Here is a 24449-nt window from a genome sequence, read left to right as displayed (position 1 = left end):
ATAGATTATCCATAAAATATAAAGGCAAAGAACAATGGTTGGAGGTTATCATTTGTAAGACATATTTTTTAAGCCAACATTCTCCTAAGTAAACTATTTGCGCAATTTAAAAATTGGGCATCTTTAATCAGACAAGTATACCAACCAAGGAAAATGGCAGAAGTGGCCTTCTTGGCCATTTACGTATTTAATGTTTGGAATTTTGTTTCAAAATACAATAAGTTTTTCATTTATTTTACTTGCAGGGTCTTTTTCCTTAAAAAAAAAAAAAAAAAATCCAGCTTTTGCAGTGTTAAAGTCCCAGGTGAGCTAGGCCTATTTCCCTTTCTGTTACTATGACAACGAAATTTTACCGCAGTCCCAAAGTCCCTTCAGAACTCTCACATCCATGCCTTGAATTAGAACTTTAAAGGAAAAGATATACATTTTCCCCAGGATTTACCAACAAAAATAAGTAGAAATCAACAATGCTTCCAAAAATTCAATTTTAAAGCAACGGTTGGTGAGATGCTGTCATGCTGACCTTCTGTTTATTTTTGTTTTTTTAACAATCACAAAAGAATTAGAGAGTGCTCTAATTTATTGTATTTAGCACTTAAAACAAAACAAAACAGTAAATGATAAAGGAGGAGAGAAGGGGAATTACACTCTTCAGAGCGGGTTTTTCGTATTTGAGGCTCTTTTACTCTAGATTTGCTAAAAATATTTGGCCAAGTGTTCCTGACCCCTATCTAATGAAGAAGGTTGGGTGTGAATTTCGAAATAACAGCTAACTATTTTTTCATTATTTTATAACATCTGTTTTTCCCTTCTCTCTTCTCATCTCTTCTGGAGCAGGACGTTAGGTGTTGCCATGAAGTGTCCGGGGTCTTTTTTACTCAAGAGAGGGACCTCCAGAATGACAAGGCAGAGAAAATGGTCCCACTGCTTTCCGCAGCGCTCAAATTCACAACCTGCCTTCGCTTTCTAAAGTGCAGGGAAAGGTCTGCCCATAGCAATCGGAGCATGTTATAATGGAGAGCTGCTTTTATTTAAGAAAAGATGGATCAGAATGCAAACACTTTATGTTTTTTAAGGCGGAACACTCTTCCGTTTGTGCATTACAGCAAAGTCACCTACAGGCACTGACCATGCACGGAGACGCTCTCCTGATATCCTTAAAACTTGCCTTTTTCTCACTTGCCTCTCTCTCCAAACAAGTCCCACACACACACACCACATTTGCCCTCCATCACGCTCATCAGTGATTTACCTCTCCCTCCCCACAAAAAACTCCCCCACTAAACCCAAATCAAGTGCTTTTTCTCCCCAACTCCTTGATTTGGGGAAAGTTTTGCCACAACTGGGCTCCTTATAATGCATTCTGTGTGTGCTAGTTATACTTCCCCTTACCTACCCTACCCTGCCTCCAAAATGTATCTGGTGAAAACATTAATGTTCACGAAGGCATTATTATAGGAATGGTGTGGTAGGTGGAAAAGTGCAAAGGAGATAAATGTTTACATAAAATCAAATTGATTGAGGGAAACGAGGAGCCTGCTGAAAGGCTTTATTCATTTTAAATTAGGGCCCTTAACAGTTCTTTGGATGGAAAACACCCAGTTTTGAATTGCTCACTGGTCTGGGGTCTGAATTTGTAATCTACACAGCCCCCTGCACACTAAAGACATAACAATTGTGTTCACAAAGGAGAAGAGAGGGGTGGAGTAAGAAGGGAGGGAACAGGGGGAAAAGAGAGAGAGAGAAAGGAATCTATTACGTTGTACAGTACTTTCTAAAAACAGGCAGATCTACTTCTAAATGGCTAGTACCAGAAATTATGGCCTGGACATTTTATATATAGACATTAAAATAAATTTTTAAAGAAATTCTGGGGCTTACTTACATCTGCAATTTTTTCTCCTTTTTTTTTTTTTTTTTTAACTGATGTCTTCCACCTCCCTCCGTAGGCCCCTCCAGCCACCACGCGCAGGGGCCTGCTACAGAAGCCTCCACTAGCCATACCAGCCATTAACCACAGCGTAGCTTGCAGGGAATGAATCCCCTGTGTCTAGATCCCTCCCAAGCCAGAGCTGCCTGGAAAATGTCAATTCTCTCCACTCAGAAATGGGAAACCAAATGAATTACAAGATTCAGACCAAATGTGTAGATTCTCATCAGGATGGAAGTTGTTATTTTCACTTTCTCCAAACAACGTTGACTACATAAATATTATCACCACTTAGCAGGGCACACTTTGCAGGACTGCTTCTCATCTCATTCCTTAAGAGTGAACACTGATCACTACAGGTTTCCCCTTGTTTTAGAAATAAAGAGGAATGGAGAGGTGGGGTCAAAATCGTAACGCAAGCCCTCAGATTTCGTTCTGGTTCCTAGGTCAACTGAGGCAATACAATGTATCAAAGGGCATTCCTTCACTCCACAAATATTTATTAAATGCTGACAGTGTGCTAGTCTTGAGCTGCTACCAACTAATAACGTAACCAAGTTACCTCACTTTCCTGGGCCTCAGTTTCTTCAAATGTTAAGAGAGTTTAACTGGATTATCCCCAGGGTTCCTTCCAACACTAATATTCTACGATGATAGAATATTAAAAATACATAGACTTGAGAACCCTCCAGAAATGACTACATTGGGAGAAGAAACCACTGACGACAAAAGGACCATGATTTACGGAAGTCCAAGTGGGGAATGTGTACGGGAGTTTTCTGAGAGATAGGTCAAACCCACTGATCCACGACCAAAAATAAAATAAGCAGGGACATCAGACTGGTGGAAAATGGGGCATTTTAACTGATGCCTTGGCCAGAGCTGGTGGCACCCGAGGTTGATGGGAAGGTGGTTGAGCAAGATGCACTTTCCCTGAGGATCCTTCCTCTATGCTTACGAAGCAGGAAAAGGTGGCTCAGGATTATCACAGACCAGAGCCATCTCTGTCACTGCTCACCATCCTGTGTGGTCCAGCAGCTGAAGGGTCACAGAGGGCAAGGAAAGAAGGCTTGCCAAATGCCTACTCTGTGCCATGCTCCCAGCCATGTGCTTGATACTCAATGCCTCATTTATTTCTCACAACAACTTTATGAGTGACAAATCATCTCACAGCTAGGAAAAACAAAGGCGCCAAGAATTTAAGAAATTTGCCCAAGATCACTCAACTTGTAAGTGACAGAAACAAGGGTTTAAACCTGGGTCTTTCTGGCAACAAGCTCCATCTGGCATTCTATGATTCCTGCACCAATTAGACTGTGGTGATGGTTGCACAACTCTGAGAATATATTAAAAACCATTGAACTGTACACTTTGAGTGGGTGAACTTTATAGTATGTAAATAATATTTCAGTATAGCTGTTTAAAAATAAAAACAAAACACTTCAGAAAACAAGATCTGAAAAAAGCAAAACAACAACAAAACATAAAGGATTCCGGTTTCTTGGAGAGTGAGAGGACTGTAGCAGCACCCCAAGAGAAAAACATTAGGTCAAAGATAATTGCATGGAAATAAATGCTTACTATTGGAAACCCCTGCTGAGTTCATTTATTTACTCATTTGATCAATTATTAAGTGTGTAGTATGTGCCACGAAGGTTCAAACACAAAGGCAAACAAGACTGACAAAATCCTTGCTTTCCTGGAGCACACAACCCAACTCTTCAAAACATGCTTCTTCAGATTCTGAGATGAGTCTGCAGACCTCTGAATATGGGTTTGAGTAAAACCCCAGGGGATTACCTAGTACCCAAGAAACCTTGTTCCCTCCCAATCTCTGGAATATTGGAGCACTTGGCACTGTTCAAGAATGAAATGAAAGCTCCTAGTTGGCTCTAGACATGTGCTGAGCCCACCCCACAAAGAAATTGCGATTCAAACTAGATGCTCAAATTGGGTGCACAGTTAAGTTCTTGTGGTAGGGCAGGAGGGAGTCTCTATGTCACAGGAAGGGTAACTACTTAATATTCATGCCAGATTCTAAGATGACAACTAACGATCTGACTAGTGCAAAACCCAGAATAATATTTCTCCAGATTTGTGGATGAAGCCATTCAATTTACCTCGAATTTGAAATCTAAAATCTAGTGCCTTCTAAAAAATTGTAATACATAAAATCTTTAGGAAAGCACCATGGAAGGCACAAAAGCTTCTTTTAACAAAAAGATTAAATGAGGACATATAGCAAAAGAATGTGAACTTGGCACTAGTTAACTAACAGCTAACCATGATGCAGAGCCTTATTCTATGCAAAATAATAGGGAAAATACCTTTGACTTTGATACTTATTGTCTTAAAAAATTTTAATTATGCCTAGCCTGGAAACAATGTGATGACATGGCCACATCTATACACTATGGGGATAAGAACACTCCCACACTCTCGAAGGACCAAGAGTGGGGTTGCTGGATCCGGTTCTCTCTCTCTGCCATGATGGACCAAAAGCAGCCTGGATCACTAAAGTCTGACCTGTATACAGCACTGATATAGCCTCACAAACCATGGAGGTGTTTAAAGTTCTGCGTCCATTGATTTTTGAGGAAAAGACAATTTATCTGGATTAACTGCTAAACCTCCTTTTCCAGAGTCCTATAAATTAAAACACAATTGGCTTCCACTGTTTGTGAGTGCTTCTGAAAATAAGGTAATCCCTTTTCTTTAAAACCTTCTCATATCATCTCTGAGCACTACCAAATGTAGGGATACGCTGGATCATAAAATCATATTTGAAAGGAATGGGCAGTTGCTTCTCTTCTCCCAGGATCCTTTCAAGCTTACATCCTTTGGGAAACTAGGCAGAGTGAGGAACGGTGCTGGATGGACAAACCCAGGGGACCATTTTCTCACTCAGAGAATGGCCTGCATGGCAGCTCACTCTGCTTTATATGGTAGGACCTAAATGATGGGTCTCCACTTAAGACCAGTAAAAAACATATTGATAATCTTCCAGGTTTCATCTAGGTCTTAACCGTCATATACTCTTTGAACCTTCCAACAACAGAGTGAACACATTTTCCTCCCCCAAAAGCCTCCAACAGACTCCAAACCCAGGCAACCCAAGTAAGGTGAGAGGCAGCAGCGGGATCAGCCTTTGACTGAAGATGACTTGCCTTGAAAAATCTGTTGATTTTAGGTGTCAGGCCAGCTGAGAAACGGCTCTGAAGTTCTGAGGGGCTTATGAAGACTCTTACTTAAGTCCACTAAAATAAAGAGACTATGGAGGTCAACCACTCCATTGGCTCTTCCTACACCCTACAAACTTGACAATGGGACATCTGAGAATGCTTGCACTTGAGATCTGCTTGGTAAAATGGTGGCCAGCACAAAGGTCCAAGAAGACCCATGGAAAGGGGAGATGATTTAACAGTTTGACTGACTGGCTTTTTTAGGCTTAAATCAAATACTCATTTTCATAAGCTGATGTTCCATGTAATCCACTTGTTTATACAATCTCTTAAAAAGTAAATATAAATACATGAACAGAGTAGGTACAGAATCTTTAATCTCCACAGAAATTCCTATGGAAGGGTCATATTACCATTAAAGCTTATTCCCTAGACTATTTCAATAAAAGACCATTTCACATCTGAAAATTTTAAGTTTACAGAAAATTTTCAAGCAGTACATTTTCTTGCTTCCAACTATGTTCAACCTCTCTAACTCCTTTTGGCTAAAAGACTAATCATGATGTTGATTATAATAATAATAAAAATAGTCCATGTTCATTGACATCATATTATTTGCCATGTATGATTCCATTTAATCCACCTAATTCGGAGAACAGGAAAATTAACATCCCCATTTTACAGAGGAAATGAACAAGACTCAGAAAGATTATATTACTTGCCCAAGATCAAATAGCTAGTAAGCGGAAGAACTAGAAGTAGAACTCTGGTTTGTCTGACTCTTAGAAAAACATTGCTCTGGTGGGAGCTTGGCCAGGCTTCTTTTGAAGGAAAAGGTGGACACATTGCCAAGCAACTCTTTGTTTCCAGGGACTAGTGCCTCACTAATCTATGTACATGGAAGATCACATCGCGTCCTTCATCTTACTCCCTGGAAATGAGAGTGGAGTCATTCTTCATGTTACAAAACAAAACAAGCAAACAAAAATGTCTTTCATTCCTACCAGGGTCTGCATTCTCTAGCAATTCAGTGGCTATTTTGGAGTGTGCAGAGGAAGATAAGCAAATCTATCAGATAGTTGGAAAACAAGATGTCTCAAGAACCCAATGATACAAAGATGGCACAGACCAAACAGCTGTAGCCCTCTGCAAAAAGAATGTAAAAATTTCTCAAGTTAGATGAGTAAGATTCAAGGTCATTTTGTCCATCAAGACGATGAAGAAAAAAAAGCTGGAAGTCAAAGGTGTAACATAAGAAGTTGAATTAAATGTTGGAAAACATTTTTTGAGAATCAAGTCACCAAAGCTAAATTTTGAATGCATTACCCAAGGGACAGAGGAGACTCTCCTACATTGGAGATTTTTAAATAGACCATCAAGTTCAATCTTTTGGCAGCAGATAATTTCAGTATTTTATGTGGCAGCTGACTGGGGTGTCCTTACCAAGCCATTTCTACATGTCAAAATTTCTGTAATTTTTTTTGCTTGCTTGCTTAATATTTATTGTAAAAATTAGGGACCTTTAGTTCTTTTCTCTATAATATGACCTCTTAGGCCAGTCCTGAGGAATAGTTAGTTATCCGTGCAAAGGGCTTGGGTAAATGCCTGGTACCTAGTAAGTTAGCTCCTTCACCTGTTACCAGACATGCTTATACCCCCCTCCCCTGCACTGCCCCTTCTCCCCCACCACATTTTAAAATGGCCCCCTTTTCATACAAAATTACTAGAGGGATTTGCCACAAATTCAAATCTGCTCTCTCCCTGTACTCTTTATCTCTCCAATACTAATATATATATATATATATATATATATATATATATATATATGTATATATATGTATATATACAGTATATTCCACTTGAAGATCTTGCCTTAATTTTTCAAGAGAGATATTTAAAACACACACACACACACACACACAATTAATCTATTACAACAGATTGCAAGAAGGAACAACAACAACAAAAAGATGGTGGGTCAAAACCCTCATCACTGTTTTCAGTAAACTATGGTCAGGCAAGATGATTCAGAGCTACAAACACTCACTCTGGTTCCTAACTGGCAACAGGCCCCATCGAATCATTTTCTATTCCACATTCACACCAATTACAAGCTCCTGGAAGTGGCATTTCAGTTTGGCAATAGCGCCTTCGTTACCAAACACACAGCCTCAGGAGTAGGAGCTGCTGTATTCATTTAGGCACCAGGAGGGAAGACTTCTCCCACTGTGTAATCTGACTCCATATCGATAGACTTCATTTCCAAGCCATTTCATGATTTCTTCTGGAGGGAATGTCTCCCATGGCTCAAGTGGCAAGCAACTAACTGTAAACAGTCACTGAGGTGCCAAAACAAGGAGGCCACTTTGATTCTCCACTTATTTCTGACCAGCAACTCACTACAGTTTCTGAGGACCTAGGGTTATAGGGTGGGAATTTTTTTCTTCTTCTATATTCAGACACATTTTCACTCTCCTGAATTCCATTACTTGGCATCGAGAGGCTCGCAGGGAAAAAATCTCTGAGGAAAAGTCCTTGTTTTTGCACTTGGATGAAAATCTAACACTATTAATGAAAATAATAATTGAACTCTTTGGGCTTGAATTGGAATGAAATACAACACTAAGAGCATGTTTGTAATTCCAATTGTGCTCATAAAATGTCTTTGGAGAGCTCTTTGCAATGTGCACAGTTCCATCTTTTTCTATGTTCTTTTTTTTAACCGTATCTTTTTTTTCAGTATCTCTTCCTCTTTCTTCTCATCAAGGAAAGAGAGAAAAAAGACTGAGTGACACTGAACCAGTTACAGACTGACTTCAGGAAGCATCCTTCATTGAGACTTTAGAATTAGAATACAAATCTATTTGCCTTTCTAATGCCATGACTACTCGGGTGAAGGAGAGAAATGAAGTTATTAGCCAGCCATCAGCTTAATGGGTCCTTACCATCCTATTTCCTTAGCGCCCCTCTCCCCTTCTGCCACCTTCCTCTCCCCCTCTGTCACAGGCCCTCCCCGTGAAGCTCATCTATGCTAGGCTGAGCAGTGAACACCAATTACACCAAGAGCCCTTTGCTGTTGCCTGGTCTGCTGGTTTTACTGTTTTGCCAGATGGTTGAGGCCAGTGTGTAAAACTCTCTACCCTACCATTAATTCATAACTCGGTAATAACTTTCCCACGGCTCCGGGAAACTGAAATGAAGTGCAAATGTGAATATTTGGAAAGGGAATCAAGGTTGGACAACTCTTTTACACCTGCCAGAAGAGATACCAGTCAGACAAAAAGGTATCCCTCTTTACACAGGCTGGAATGCTACTTTCCAGAAACTAAGGCAGACGGATTGAATACGCAATGTTAGATAAAGTGGCGAACAAAGGTCAGAGTCCAGGCTCCTCCTATCGTTGCTTTCTCTCTGCAGTTTTCAGCTTTACACCTTTTGCACCTATGGGTCCATTCACTAATGCCCTTGAGTTGGAGCATCTATGTAATGATATATTCTTATAACAGAGTCGTAGCTTAGCAGATAGCAGTGCATTCTCTTGCTAAGACAGGACATCATCCAATGTTTGTTAGCATCATTAAACTAAAACTGACTTTTCACCTGCTCCCATACCATATGCAGCTGCAAATTTTTAAATTAAACTATGAAGCCATGCATAAATTTACATATATTACAGACTAGCCTCTCCATTTAACATGCAAATGTACTCCAATGTTTCAGAACACCTTCTGTCGCTAATTAATTTGCTGAATTATAATTAGACTAATCCTGCATAATTAATAAGCACAGATTTTTTTTTAATTTGTAAGCAGCTTGAGGAGATCATTCACTTCCTTCTATAAACTGCTAAGTAAGTGTTAAAAAAAATCTGGAAAGAACATGTGTGAAAAGGTATGTTTGATGTCGCATACAAACTCAAACTAGCGTGGAAGATACAGAAGTCAGTATTGATAAAGGTACATGTTTGAAGCCAACATTCAAACAATCAAAAAAAATTGTATTCAGAGGATGGGGACTAATTCTCCCTTTGTCTCCTTGTATATAGTGTTTTATTCTTTGCCTTCTATCCGTGGGAGCTTCCAAGATCACAGAGGCGGAAGAGGATTAAAGTAACCGTATGTTGTATTAGGAGAGATAATGATATTAACACTCCACTGTATATCAAAACACTCTGTGCATGCTGGGTGCTTATAAGCCCCTTTGATGGTATTTGGAATCATTTTCATTTTGGCTGCCAAAAGCACCCTAGATGCATCTAGTGGAAACAATTACGTTCCATTAGTACTGTATCCATTCGGTAATGATGACGATGAAGGGTCCCACTTTAAAGCTGAAGAGTAGAGTCTCCAAGAAATGTATACATCTGTGCACTTGAAAATGTGAAACTCTATAGTTTCACAAGTAAACATGAAGCTGAATTTCGACCTGAAAAATAAACCAGGATCAGGAGAGCTCAAGGTATGGATAGATGACTTGCCAGAAAATTCAAACTAAGTTGGGGACCTGGAAGGCCAAGGTAAGCTTAATAGATAGTCACACAAATTGAGAACAAATCTAGACAGAGAATGTGGGAAATGCATGTTCTGGTAGGAGAAGTTCCTAAACCTTCAAAGAGAGGAGAAATATAATTTTAGAGAAAACACAGAACTCCTTGGCCCTTCTACTCAGTAAAACCACTAATATCAGTGGCCAAAAGATTGTTAGGCCCAAAGAATAGAGATACTTGAAATGCGCCTGGTTTTCTAACACTACAATTTAGTTTTTTATAGTTACTTCACACACAATAGAAACGTCTTCTGAAGAATGGGAAATGATTTCCCCGTATTCATCACTATACCAAATATACTTTCTCACTGGCCAGCCAACATTTATTTTTCTTACAAAGCTAGGACATAAGCTGGCGTAGGAGTTGAGAAAAAAGTTAAAAAGATCACTAGCACCTCAGACGCTTGTGGTCGTATACAGGATCAGAAGCCAGGGGGCCAAACCGAGGGGCGGCTTCTGCTTTTGCCCTGAGAGGTATCCACACTGACCTCCTTCTCTTCTCCTTATCTGGAAGGAGAACCCGAGACAGCTACCTCATGGGGCTACTGCATGACTAACTGGGGTGAGAAAAATCTTTCGAAAGCACCTGGAAAAAGCTGTGACAATTTTTCTGAGCTAAGCAACGTTATTACGTGGAGAGTTTAGAAACATAAGACATTTGGGCAGTTTTTCTGAGTCAAACCATAGCCTCTGCCTTTAGTACCCATCTGAAGAAATTAAAAGGTTCAGGAAGATTTTTAAAACCCTAAAAGAAAGGGAGTGTTGTGTGCATTTCATAGTTACTCAGAAGTAATGTAACAGCAGCTGGAATAACAATACTAATAAGGGGCTAAAATCACTTCCTTTCAAAAAATAAATGAATGGCCATGGAAATCTTTAATAATGTCTTCACTTTTCAAGAGAAATCATTCTAATGTTTTGTGCTTGTCTTTCAGACTCCCTGCATCCCATTTTGAACGATTCTAATAGGAAACCTGGTTTCTCTGTCGTCAGGAAACATGTGCACGTCTATTTTTCGAAGGCATAAAAGTGCTTACTGGTTAAAACTCAGAGGGAAAGGGAGGGACTTGCTCTTCCCCCCTTAAATGTTGATGGGCTGAGTCCCCTACACACTACCTGAAGCAGAGCTTTAGATGGAAAGAGCCAGACAGGTCAAGCCAAGTCCCAAGGATTGACAGGCAAGTGGTTTGCTTGGTTTGGGTTTGGGATTTTTTTTTTTTTTTTTTTTGGATATTTTCTTCCGCTTTGCCCCACCAATTTCAAAATATGTACCAGTGGGAAAGAGTAGAGGGGAAGCAATTGTGATCCATGCAGAGATGGCTTTTGAGAAATGACTTGATGGCATTTAAACATGAAAGTAGAAAGCAATTAGTTAACAAATCTACATTTTTGGCTAATTGGTTTCCCCCTCATATGTGCATTCCAGGAAATTTCTCTAATTTTACTTTTTGGGCCAGAGGATTTCCCTCCATGAACATAGTAGTTTATGCTTGTAATTCATTCTCTCTCTTTTCCTCTTTCTCTCCTTTCTTCTCTTTCACCCCAGTTCCCAAATTCAAGATGGTGTGACGTGCTTTTTAAGGACTTCATAAAAGTTGATGAGGGGAGATGAGTTGGGAAGAAGGAGTGACTGAATAAAAGAAACCAAGATGATACTTATATCAAAGCTCTATTTCATTTGCAAAGCATGACGGCTTGCCTCCATTCTAGCCACGAAGACCCATATTCACAGCTAATGTAACTTTCATGCCAAAACAGGGAAAAAGAAAGAACGTGTAACCTGACAGGTAGCAGGTGGTACATATGGAATTATCATTGGCTATTAACACCAGGTCGGGTATCATATTAGCCACTTTCAGACTGCATTTGCAAAACCCACATAAAAATTTAAAACCAGGTATTTCAATATTCTGTCGCTGCCCTAGCAAAACAGATTTTCTTATATTACTCATAGTAGAGTCAGCCGGCTTTCATTAGAATTTTTTTTAACTTTTTTTTTTCTTAAAGGAAGAACTAAACCTAGTTGATATAAAAGAGAAACTGGGACAAAAATCAGGTCAAGAATTTGATACAAAAGGCATTCAGATAAGGCTAATAATGTTCCAGAGTGTTGTCAGCTTTGCAGACTATGATTACATTTAAATCTAATCTCAACCCAATCCCTGTATCTACATGAGGTTCCACAAGTCAGTCATTATTTCCAATTGTTTTTTTGTTTTGTTTTGTTTTCATTTAAACTTTATTGATTCTAAAGTCTCTATTAACTCTATAGCAATCACTAATTTTCTAGAGATTTCCAAATCTTATTACCAAACATGTAACTTTTCTTTTAAATGCTATTAAGAGATTTTTATGTTTCACATTCCTTCATTATCTGTAATACAATTGCGTTTTGTACTAACTTTGGTCATCTCACAGAGATCATCACCAGCTAGTCAGTTGTCACTTCACCCATGAATAGATAACCAGAATCTCTTCTTTAATTTTCCCTTTGAAAAACTGCAGCTCCGAGAAAAAGTCTCATGATGAAATTAGAACCCATGTAGACCCAGCACTCTCCACTGGAGACGGAAATAGCCCTTGGGTACTTCTCCTGGGCCTTCGTATATTTCTAATCGCTCTCTTCCATACCATATCATATTGATGCTTATAAATATGCTGGATTACTAGAGCAAGATGAAATTTGCTCTAGTAACCTTCTTTCAAGAAATGGAGGATAGGCATAAAATCCTCCAGTCCATTTAAATTACTGGGTTTTCTCACCCCAGGTTCAAAGAACGGCTAAATGTGAATGGGGCAAATTCATGTGATATCCACAAGTCAGCCTCAGTTTGCTTAAAACAAGACCCTGATTTCATTTTAAGGTTTCGAAAGTCCTTGACAGAGCCCAGCTAAATTTCAGCTTTCCAAATAACATCCAAATGGATGAGATTTTTTTCCTTCTTTTTTTAACTTAGTTTTATGTTACACAGTGTTTTATAAGTCTAGGCCATTTCTAAAGATTAAGGTTGATTTTGGGTACTTATCCCTGCCCTTCATTAAAAGAGATCTATTCCTATGGATGGATCTTGAGATTATTATGCTAAGCGAAATAAGCCAGACAGAAAAAGCAGAGAACCATATATTTTCACTGATATGTGATATATGAACTAAAAGCAACAAAAGAATAAGACAAACAAATGAGAAACAAAAACTCATAGACACAGACAATAGCTTAGTGGTTACCACAGGGTAAGGTGGGGGGAGATGAGGGTAAGGGAGATCAAATGTATGGTGATGGAAGGAGAACTGACTCTGGGTGGTGAACACACAATGTGATTTATAGATGATATAATACAGAATTGTACACCTGAAATCTATGTAACTTTACTAACAATTGTCACCCCAATAAACTTAAAAAAAAGAGAGAGATCTATTCCTAAAGCCTGATGCAGTAGAATATGTGTCTACACTACACATTCGCTTGGACCATATAATCAGGATGACTCAAATACAGAAAACCTTTCTTGAGAAAAAGACTGTGGGAATATTCAATATCCCAAACTTTAAAATGGTTCAAGCATCCATTTCCTTTGCCGAAACAGATATCATTGTGTACACACACACACACACACACACACACACACACACACACGACACAGAGTAGCACAAAAAAGCATTAAGTTGCATCTAGTCCCCAAAACTCAGTTGAGACTTTCAGTGCTGGCGGCTATCTCACCCCACAAAATGCCTTTGAAAGAAGTGCCGATACGCCAGATGAACCATCGCAAGTTTTTTGGAATGTGGCAGAGTATGAAATAAATGACTAACATTTTAACATTGTGAGGGGAACAAAAGGCCTGGATAATGAACACACTCAATATTGAATAATCTGGCTTTACCCAAATGAGCCTTCCCTGCCCTGGAGTTGAAAGTTGGGTCCGTGGTTTTTCCCCAAGCGGTGGATAATGGAACACAACCCTTAAAGAAAAAAAGAAAAAAAAAATCCCCCAGGGAGTCAGCAGCTGACCTGGAAGTAAAACATCTCCGCCCTTCACTCCAAAGCCACAGAGCCTGTTCTGCTTTCTCAGGGAGCTGCCAGGACTCAAATGAGCAGCAGGAGTGGGTCCAGGAGCATGGGAAAGCCATGGCCACAGCTCCCTGGGGAAGACGCACAGAGGTCACGCAGCCACGCTGAGAGAAAGGCAGCTCGGTCCAGCCCGGCATTCTCTGCGGACTCAGACATCAGCGATCTGATGGCAGCCTCTCCCAGTCAAACCAATGGGCGACCCCCAGAAATGGCCCTCAAATGCCTCTGGCCCAACACCATCACAAGGAGTCATCTTGTCTCAGACATGAGTCAGAATCTATTGGCTGCTCCTTCAACGGAATGGACGCTATTACTTTCACCATTCCTTCTGATAGAATCCTACCTTGAAATAGGACAGAATCTGAAAAGTCAGGCCCATGTTTTCCACCATCCCTCAGTTTGCCAAGGTGATTCCAACAAAACTGTGCTTAACAAACAGCTAAGGCATCCATTCCATGTCTAAAGTTCTTTATTTTTTTAAGAGAAAAAAAAAAGGACAGAGAGAGATTTCATCACTCCAAGTAACGTGACTGCTTGAAGTTTTCTTTTGATAATACAGGTACTAAGCTAATCAAAATGGGTTCCCATCTCCCTGCTTTGTTATCTAGGGTCCTGAGTTGGGGGTGAGGGGTACATTTTTCGTTCAAGTTTGATACAAGTCAACTGAGAGACCCAGTGCAGTTTAGTTCATGCTCATTCACAGTTTGTCCTAATCTTTATTATTTTGTTAGAAATATATTCTATTGCGAGGCTGACCAAGATTATAATTACAACACCTTTTATTTTGGGAACAAAGTTAAGCTTTCATATTACAATTAAAAAAAAGAGTGATAAAGCTGTCAGTGAACTAATTTTGGTCTTAACTCAACTATTTTAACCTGGGCTGAATGTTTACCCTTCTCCTAATGAGATGACTCATTGAAAAGTGAAGATAAATGTCATCTACTTGTCATGTGATCTATAAAATTAATCTCCCATGCTTATGTTAATACCAATAATGTAATGTAGGAGGCAGTGTGACCTAGAGGATAAAACTTCAGATTAGAGGGAGCCTATTTAATGACTGCCTGTGTTACTGAGAATATTTTCACCTCTCTGTGTTTCACTTGCGTGCTGTCGCTCCTCAGACACATCCCTTCACATACCTTCCCTGCAAAATTGGGTAATACCTCTGAGAGATGCTGGGAGAATTACTTATGTGCTTTGGAAAACAACGGAAAACACATTTTAGAACTTTCTTGTGACATAGCAGATATTGCTAATACCCCTACCCTAGCGTCAGCCTTCTGGTAAATCACCGTAACGCATTTAGCAAATTGTCTTTCTACTCTGTTAAAAAACGATCTCACGCCGGTGAGCCTCCACCCAAAGGGTTCCGTTTATTTTCAGAGAATAAATTACACAGAAGGAGGGTGCAGTGGATAGTAATTAAGTCACCAAGTTAAGAAGGGATCAATGCTTACACTTGAGGGGTTAAACCAAGAGCTGATTGCATCAGGGAGGAATTTGTGTCCTGTATTCAGCTGTAAAATAAAGTGGGAGTTCTGTGTTTGGTGTCTGAGACATCTTCTGAAACACTAAATCAATTTAATGTCAATAATTGCCAGATATATGCTAGATTAAATGAACCAACACAGATAGCTTTGTTCACAGGGAAAACAGGGCCAAATGGCTTTCATGAGCATGACTAATCCCAAAGTTCTGCGGTTCAATAATCAGATTCTAAGCCTCAACTTGGACTCTTCGATATATAGTTTTGGCACAAGACATTACAGATCCAGCTAACCTATGGCTTTAACATACATGCTGAACATCAGAACAGCAAGATGACATTTTAAGCGCCCATATTAGCTACAATGGTGCCCACTGGTGCTCGGAAATGCACCAGACTCAGAGAAAATAAGGAACTTGTTCTCCAGTGCAAGGCTGAGGCTTTTCCCAGACCTGTTTCTGGGGTGCTCTGGAAACACATTCTTTGGCCTTGGGGGGACAATCTTACCAGTGGTTTCAAAAACCAGTCCTGTTTTCATAATCTCCACCAGCCCTGTAATGCTAGTCATTTCGCTATTGTTGTGATTACAGGACCGAGTGGGGCCCTGCAACTTGGAGGGTTGGTACTATATTCATCTCAGCCCCTGAGCATATTTCCTTTTTTTGGAAATTTTGACATAACTTCTCTCCTTATAACTCTCTCAATTTTGAGAAATTATGACAGATTTTATTCCTAAACAACCCTGTGAATTTCAGAACTTCTCTCCGGCTCTCTTAACTGGGAAAAAACGGGCATTTCAGAATACCAGGGGTGTACAATATGGGCCGAGGGAGCTCATCAGTGACTTGTGAGGGTTGAAACTGGGGGATGGTCAGAGCCTCAGTTCCACCACGGACTGTGGGCACTTGTACAGCGTATCACGCGGACGTGCAGGGAAGTGCTGGCAAGCACTGGAACCTTGCAGAAGGGATCTGTGGACAGTATCATGTGTCGGTCTTCGAGTCTCTAATTCCCAAGTCCACCCCCTCACCTCCTAACGCGCCATTACATCACTTCAGCCAGTCCTAATGAATACACTTCATCAGCTGCCTTTTGAAATGTGTGTGTGTGTGTGTGTGTGTGTGTGTCAAATGCCAGAAACACAGAATAGCTCTTCAGGGCCTAATCACTGGGCGGCCAAACCTCTGGATGGTCTCCTTTGGAGGTCTGTGCAAGCCTCAGGTCAGAGCAGCTGCCTCTGAGTCACAATAGGCTGTGGGGCCCCAAGTCCCCTCAGAGCTGATCTGGGGAAAGGGAGAAAGTATGTAGCTTTCATTGCTATGATAGAAAGGAAGATTTTTTTTTTTTTTTTTTTGCATAGCCCTTACAGCCCATGCAGGGAATGCATTTTAAAGTCAAGTGTGACAATCCCTAGACCTTGGTTTTGAAATTCATAGACTATGATCACAAATGTTCCTGAAGTGTACCAGCCAGTTCCTTGCAGGTTCTACTCCCCTGTACTCTGTGTGTGTGTGTGTGTGTGTGTGATGATTATAATCATAATGGTTCTGGTATTTTCCCAATTTACATGATTGCAAATTATTCCTCGACCCCCACCCCAACCCAATAGAGGTTCTAAGGAGTCTTGACTCAAACATACAGTCAGCTCAGAGGGGTGAAGAGAGTTGTCAGTCCTTCTACTACGAGCTAGGACCACCAGGTGAGGGCCCTGTGTCCCCATGTCCCAAGAGGCCACAGTGCAATGTTGGATGAGGACCTCTTCATCCTCTCCATATGGTGGCCTGATCAACGGTTTCTGTGAATTCTCTGGGACTGAATCAAAAGCAGGCTGACTCACCCAACTGTAGGTGCCATTGCAAAAGGAAGGTATTTAGGAAACATCATGTCTGGCCTATGAAATCTCTCCTCCCACCCTCACCTTCCCTGTCTTTCTAATGTTCTTTCCAAGTCTTGCTAAGAAAAAATACACTATTGCTTGGATTGGCTGGTGATCAAGTCTCTTAGGAAATAGCCTGGAGAGGTAGAGAGGACTTGTGTCTCTGTGAGTTTAACATCAGTCTTCATACCTTGACTTTGACAAAGGAACATATCTCTTTCTCTAAGCATCACCTTCACTGATCCAAAGCATGCCACATTAAGGGTTTTCATTTAGTCAAAAAATCTGCATTGGTTCTAATCTCCATGACGCTCATTGGTCACCTTTCACATGACGCTTTGTGAAAGGTGAGGTATAAAGAATGATGGCCAACCCAAGATGCAGGAGTCCTTTCCAGACTTCCAGGCTATTTCTTAACAGATTTTATCATCATTTTATCAACCTAGGCAATAGTTTATTAGTTTATAGGAAGACTTGAGAAGTATACTAGAAAGTTCTATTCATCACCTTTGAAGCAATCTAAATTCACCAAACTACATGTAAGGTATGAGAAAAGCATCTCCAACAGATCAGATTATCTTTTGGAATCAAGAAGGCAGTCCAGATGATCTTGGGCCAGCAAGAAGATTTAGAAGTCCCAGGATTCAGAAAACAGAAGAGAGTTTCAGGATGGTTAGTTTTGATTGCCACTTGGCTGGACTGTAGTGTCCAGTTATTTAACCAAACACTACTCTAGGTGCTGCTGTGAAAGAATTTTGTAAATGTGGTTAACATTTACAATCAGTTGACTTTAACTAAAGGAAATTACCCTTGATAAGAGGGGTAATTCAGTTAGTCGAAAGTCTTTAAGAGCAGAAACTGATGTTTTCAGGGAAGCAATTCTGCCTCAAGATGACCGTATCAACTCCTGCCTGAATTCCCAGGCTGCAGCCTATGCTCTGGGTTGTGGACCTGCCAACCCCCACCCCACAACTGTATGAGCCAATTCCATAAGATGCTTTAAAATAAATTACATATATGTAATATACACATAAAATCCCCTATTGATTTCTCTCTAAAGAGAACTTCCATTATTATAGAAACTTGAAGACACAAAATAACCGAACAGTACCAAATAATGGGCAATTTTCTGCCTGGGTGGAGAACTCCTGGGTGAGTTGTCTTGTTCATAGTACACATTAAACCTCCTCGGGACCTTCCTTCTGAGTTATTGAAGAGGGGCAGGAGAGAGGAAGAGGAAATATCACTGTGATTTCTGCTGTTGTGGCTTTACAACCCTTATTTTTGCATATCAGGCCAAAAAGTACTCAAATGGAACTTAACTCCTAAACAGAGTGAGTTTATATGATATTGTTATTATTATGACCTAGCAATAATTAAAGTGTGTCAAGTATTGTGAGGGTTTTTACTTTTTCTCTGAGAAATTACCTGTTTTTCCAGAAGGGTTACATAACTCTGATAAGAAAACCTTGTCAAGAATAAAACCTGGCTGGGCCGGCCCGGTGGCTCAGGTGGTTAGAGCTCCATGCTCCTAACTCTGAAGGCTGCCAGTTCGATTCCCACATGGGCCAGTGGGCTCTCAACCACAAGGTTGCCAATTGGATTCCTCGAGTCCCGCAAGGGATGGTGGGCTCACCCTGCAACTAAGATTGAACACGGCACCTTGAGCTGAGCTGCTGCTGAGCTCCCGGATGGCTCAGCAGGTTGGAGCGCGGGCTCTACCACAAGGTTGTCAGTTCATCTAGACTCCCGAAAGGGATGGTGGGCTGCGCCCCCTGCAACTAACAACGGCATCTGGACCTGGAGCTGAGCTGCGCCCTCCACAACTAAGACTGAAAGGACAACAACTTGAAGCTGAACAGCACCCTCCACAGCTAAGATTGAAAGGACAACTTGACTTGGAAAAAAGTCCTGGAAGCACACACTGTTCCCCAATAAAGTCCTGTTCCCCTTAAAAAAAAAAAAACTCATCAAACTGTACATTTAAAAAAAAAAAAAAAAAAGAAGAAAACCTGGCTGACATTGCCTCAGAAAGAGAAAATGTATTTACTCCTTTCAATGAAAATAGAAATATAAGGAATCTTGCCCAAAAGGAACAAGGCTTGTTCCCTTTCCTCCACGAAACTACAGCCAAATTTTAATCAACTGTAAGAAATGGGGTCTCCCCTAATTAAAAGGGGGAAAGAAATGGGTTAGAATCTGGTTGCGATAAGTGTTCTTCTTTAGAGTGAATTCAGTCAGGAAAATAAAACACACGCACACAGTTAGCATGGATTCCTGAAACATTTACCCTGCTTTCTTGGGGCTCTTTGCCATCTCAAATGGACAAACTGAATTTCCACATGCTGTAGGGAGAGAAGAACCTCTTAGAAACCTGGTCTTTATGAGCTTAAGTCTTACCTGTGAAAGAGAGTAAGAGTAGGCACACAGACTATTCATTGGCTCATCTAACACATTCCACCATGGAGATGGAGAGTGGAAATGACCTAGAGGACTGGTCTAGACCCTTTTCCACCCGGAAGTGGATGAAGTCAAACTACAAACAGACCATGAACTATTCCCTACTCTCCCAGATGGACTTGCTACGTGCAAGCATGGTGTGCCCCTACCAGACAGAGCGATTCGTGAGATGCCTCCAAGTCAGCACTCAGTTCATGAGAGTTGTCAGTATTATTACTATCCATTCAAAAAGAACTGTGCATGTAGAGAGGCGCACTTGAAAATAATACAGCTACCTAATGCTTCCTGAGTGTTGACCAGTGATTGGTTTGCTTGTATTAATTCATTTAAATGCTCACAAGGATCTGGTGAGATATGTAGCATTAATAGCCCATTTTACACAGATGGGGGAACTGAGATATGAAGAGGTGAAGGCACTTGCACAAAGTCGCACAGCAACCATATGGTGGAGAAGAGAGATGAGCCCGGATATTCTGGCTCCAGAGCTGACTTAACTAGTGCACTGGTCCAACTCTCGTCAGGGGAGAAGTGATCACTGTGATTTCTTTTTTTTCCCTCTGAAGCATGTTATCAGAGTCCATGGTGACTTAAATCACTTAATACAATACTTATGAAGACCAGACACTCAATAAAGCTATTTATTGTGTGGTTATTCCATTTTTAAGGCAGAAAACTTCTCTATTTTAGTATTTATTTACTTTGTTCCTTTATGTCAGGTACTTTTTTCTTTCCTGCTTTTGAAACAGTTTACGTTCTATCCATCTTTCAGGGTACACACCCATGTCATGTCCTTTATAAATCTAAGATTCTTTGGTTCACAGCGTTGCTCCCTCTTCACCATATCTACACACACTCATGAGGAAGGTAACACGTACCAGTCCTGGGAGAACCTTCACAGCTCCTGTCTCCACCCCTCATCCCCACCACTAAGCTCCCAGGCCTTATCCAGATCTAGATAACTAATGGGAAGAGGACTCTTAGTGGTGGGATTGTGTTAGAAAGGGCTAGGTTACAAGAGGAGAAAGGAGGAGATTGAGAGAAAGAGATTGGGGCCGGAGAGAGAGAGAGAGAGAGAGAGAGAGAGAGAGAAAGAGAGAAATTAGAGGAATGAAGGATGAGGAACGGGGATATAGATTTGGTAGACCTGGTAGCTGAGAATGAGAGAGATGGAGAACAAAATAATGAGCAAATCTTAGGAGCTGAATTCCTTTTAATTACTTTAACCTTCTTTGAACGATGCTTCAAAAAAAAAAAAAGGAAAAAAAAAGGAAATACTAGAATGACTTTTGGCTACTGAAATATTTGGGTGTGACCCCATGCTGAGACCAAAGGCACACGTAACCTTTGGTTTATTCGGATCACATCTCCAAGGCTCATCCAAGATCTTCACTGGTCTTCTTGACTGCACGACTTACTTGGTTCTTAATCTTACACTGACTCACATTATTTCAAGTGGTGTAGGGGGAAAAAGTTCTGGAAGACCTGGGCCCATTGCTTCATAGCTGTGTGACGTTAGGGAAATCACTGAACTGCTCTGAGCCTCCCTAATAATATCTGCCTATTAGAAGCAAGGAAGACATTATACACGGAAATGTGTGGGGAACCATAAAGGGCTGTATAAATATTACCATCCCTCCGTGTCTAGCTGGAACTCATTAAAATCTTGTTGATGGATTAACTGATTGATTAATGCTGGCCAGCTTTCTTAAAAGTTTCCTCATTTAGTTGAGAAGTGGTATAGCGAAGTAAGTCGAGAGACATCCAAGAAAATCCACTTTGGGCTTTACAGCAACCTTGTCCAAGGGATTTTTAAGTTTATAAATTTACTTGCAAACAAACCTCTTTCTGTTGTTCCGTGAATTTCACTTGGGTTGGGATGAAATTTTTCAGAAGAAATGGGAATGTCATTTTGGCTAAACGCACGTTTGAGGTTGCAAGAACCTGGATTCCAAAAATCTAAGGTGAGATGTCAGGGATGCCAACCCCCCGAACTAGCTCTGGACACACAGTAGGTCTTCCTAAAACCAACGGAGATTGGATAGAGTCTTGAATCCAACCATCCATTTATTTCTGAGCACGCAACTGCCTAGTAAGGTTTTTGTGAAACAACTCAGCACCTACATGACCTCATGAAAACAAAAATGACTTGAAGTTGAATAGAGTTGAAGCAAATGAAACTTCAAACTAAATTTTTATTGAAATTCTCATTGTCAGCCGACATTTTCAATTTTCATTTCCCTGCCTCAGCCCATTTTGCCATAGAAACGTGGATGTTTTCATTGAATAGCAGCCAGTGAGCATTGGACTGAAGGGGCACACTATAAATTTGGAAAAATAAATAAATGCTTCAGAACTTCCACTTGAAAAACCACAGCTAAAAATGAAATCAAATCTGACCCACCCCTTTTCTTTTAAATTGTGGGAACAGACTCAGTCTGCCTCAATTTTTAAGCCCATATTAAATTTTATACAAGCACCTTCAAGATCAATGCATGGCCTGGTCTAAAGCAATTGTGGAACCTTTGACTCATACAGCAAGGTTTAGAGAACTTGAGCCAGAAGGTATCATCTCTCCTACACCATGTTCCTTAATAAACATGTGTGCTTAAAAAATAAAAAGGGAAGAAAAAGCGGTTATTGGGCATAGAGAGAATAATTCACTCCAAACTGCTCCTTTGATGAATGTGGACAAAAGAATAAAATTTGTCACCCAGCTAATATTACCATCAATATTTTGTCCAGCTACATTCCTTCCAATTTAAAAACAGTTCAATATCCCTTTTACCTTCAAGTAGCAGCACTTAATAAACAGTGATGGATGGTTTTTATTTTTGTTCGCATCTCAGTCTTCCCTGCTTCTGTTACAAGGGGACTATTTTGCTTGGGGGAAATGTAGATCTTCCGTCTTTCTTTCATTGACATGCATCCCTCAAGGAAAGACAGCCATATTTAATTCATAACCCCCATCGGCTACACAAACATACAACTTCCCATCAATTAGGCAACACAGAGATGTTGTTAAAAATCAATGAGCTTATTATTAAATATATTTTTTTCATGTAGCAATAATAGTTATTGCTGCACTATTGTTATTACTGCAGTGTCAGCTGTTTAGGCAGCTTTCAGAGAGTTTGATTGGTTTTGATGTTGCTAGCAAGGCATTCTATGAAAGGAGAGACCTGGGTGAGGCTTCCTCTTCTGTCTTCTGCCATATTGAGAAGCCATCAAGCGAAGAGGGAAAATGAACGCAGTACTGGAGACAACCTTGGAATGGAGGCAGAAGACCTGGGTTCTAGTCCCAGCTCTGCACATAACTAGCAGTGTGACCTTGGGTAAGTCCCTTCTCCATTTTGGGCCTTACTTTCCTCATTTCTGAAAATGAGAGGGTTATCCTGCGTGATTGCTGAAGCCCCTCCATTCCAAAATGTAGGATTTTTTAATAATAGTTGTTTTACTAGCAAAGGAAACAGGAAAATATTGGTTGAATTCAGCAACTCTTAATTGTTCCTTTTCAAAACACTCTTGATTTAAAAAAAAAAAAAAAAGAAGAAGAAGAAAGGGGTAGAGCTGGGGAAATGCTACTGAATCTGGAACAGACGCTAAATTGATCCGAAAACTAAATATGCCCATATTTATGTTTTCATCCTCGTTGTGTGTTTATTAAAAATAATTTTGATATTTTGACACATGCCACTACTGTGGGAGCCTCCTGCCTACAAACAGAGATGTTAAAACTGTGCCAGCACATGCAAAGGTTAAAAACAACATTGCACAGATTTTGGCAACGACATCATATGCTGTCTGGCCACAGCTGATCTGAACTGAGTCCCCCGTAATTACAGGAGAAGGTGGAACAGGTTTGCTGCTAATTGGAAAATTCTGCAAATGGCAGCACTGAAGTAAATTGACAGTCGTTAGAATATTAGCAAAATGAGAGTACTGATTAGTAAAAAGCTCAGATGCAGACTTTTTTTTTTTACTGCCGGATTCTACTGGCAAATTGATAATAAAAGCTGAACTTAATAATAACAGCTGTTATTTGACCTGGTAATATTTTTTTTAATCTGTTGCTGTTCCCAGACCAATAACAAATAAAGAGGGTCTGTATCCACTGTTGCAAAATTATTTTGAATCCCAAAAGGTATATTCAGACTCAGTGAAGGAAAACCGTGCTTAAAGGGGCAGCCCATCAATATTCACGTTCTAATGAAAGAGCATTCACTTGCAAAGCTGTGAGTCGTCTTGTCTTCACCACCTTCCAACAGGTCTTGTTAGACATGCTGGAGTGTTCTCGTGTCCTTTTCAGAACGGGGCCTGAATCCTATTTCCAGTTCACTTTAAATCTGGGACTGGTAAAAATGTCAAAGTTAACTTATTTTTCACTTTAAAGAGGACAGGAAGGGAAGTTGGATGTTGCCAGACTCGGAGGCTTCCATCACCACTTAGCTGTTTGTACTTATTATTTTTCGACCATTGTAGGCAGAGAAACATAGATGAGGAGGGATTTGGAACTGGACATGTTAGTTAGAAATGTTGCCATGAATCTATGGAAAAGGGACTTGTGGCCTCACCACACATAGCTACACATTATGTGGACACGCGTGAATATGCCCAGAAGACCTCCATTGGGAAGCACCGATCCACTTTTGATGGGAGTATAAGTAGGTACAATCTTTCAGGTTGTATGGCAATATGGATCAGAAGTCTTAAAAATGCATATGGCTTTTGACCCAGCAATTCTCTTTTAAGTGTTTGCCCCTGAAGAGTCATGCATATGCCTAAACCTTTACTTACAAAAGATGTTCCTTGCAGCATTGTTTATAATAAATATAACAGTGGGAACCACATTTGCCTGGAAATGAATAATTGACTGTGATATACAAAGGAATACTACA

At 40.3% G+C, this 24449-nt stretch overlaps 1 protein-coding gene across 2 annotated transcripts in view; it reads right to left on the bottom strand.

Annotated features, from left to right (window-relative positions):
* The window catches only part of EBF2 (EBF transcription factor 2), a 188434-nt gene that overhangs the window by 59109 nt on the left and 104876 nt on the right, over nucleotides 1-24449 (bottom strand). The window lies entirely within an intron of this gene.

This window comes from Rhinolophus ferrumequinum, chromosome 18 (genome assembly GCF_004115265.2).
Source record: "Rhinolophus ferrumequinum isolate MPI-CBG mRhiFer1 chromosome 18, mRhiFer1_v1.p, whole genome shotgun sequence".
NCBI lineage: Eukaryota > Metazoa > Chordata > Mammalia > Chiroptera > Rhinolophidae > Rhinolophus > Rhinolophus ferrumequinum.
This window is presented reverse-complemented; position numbering and strand designations above follow the sequence as displayed.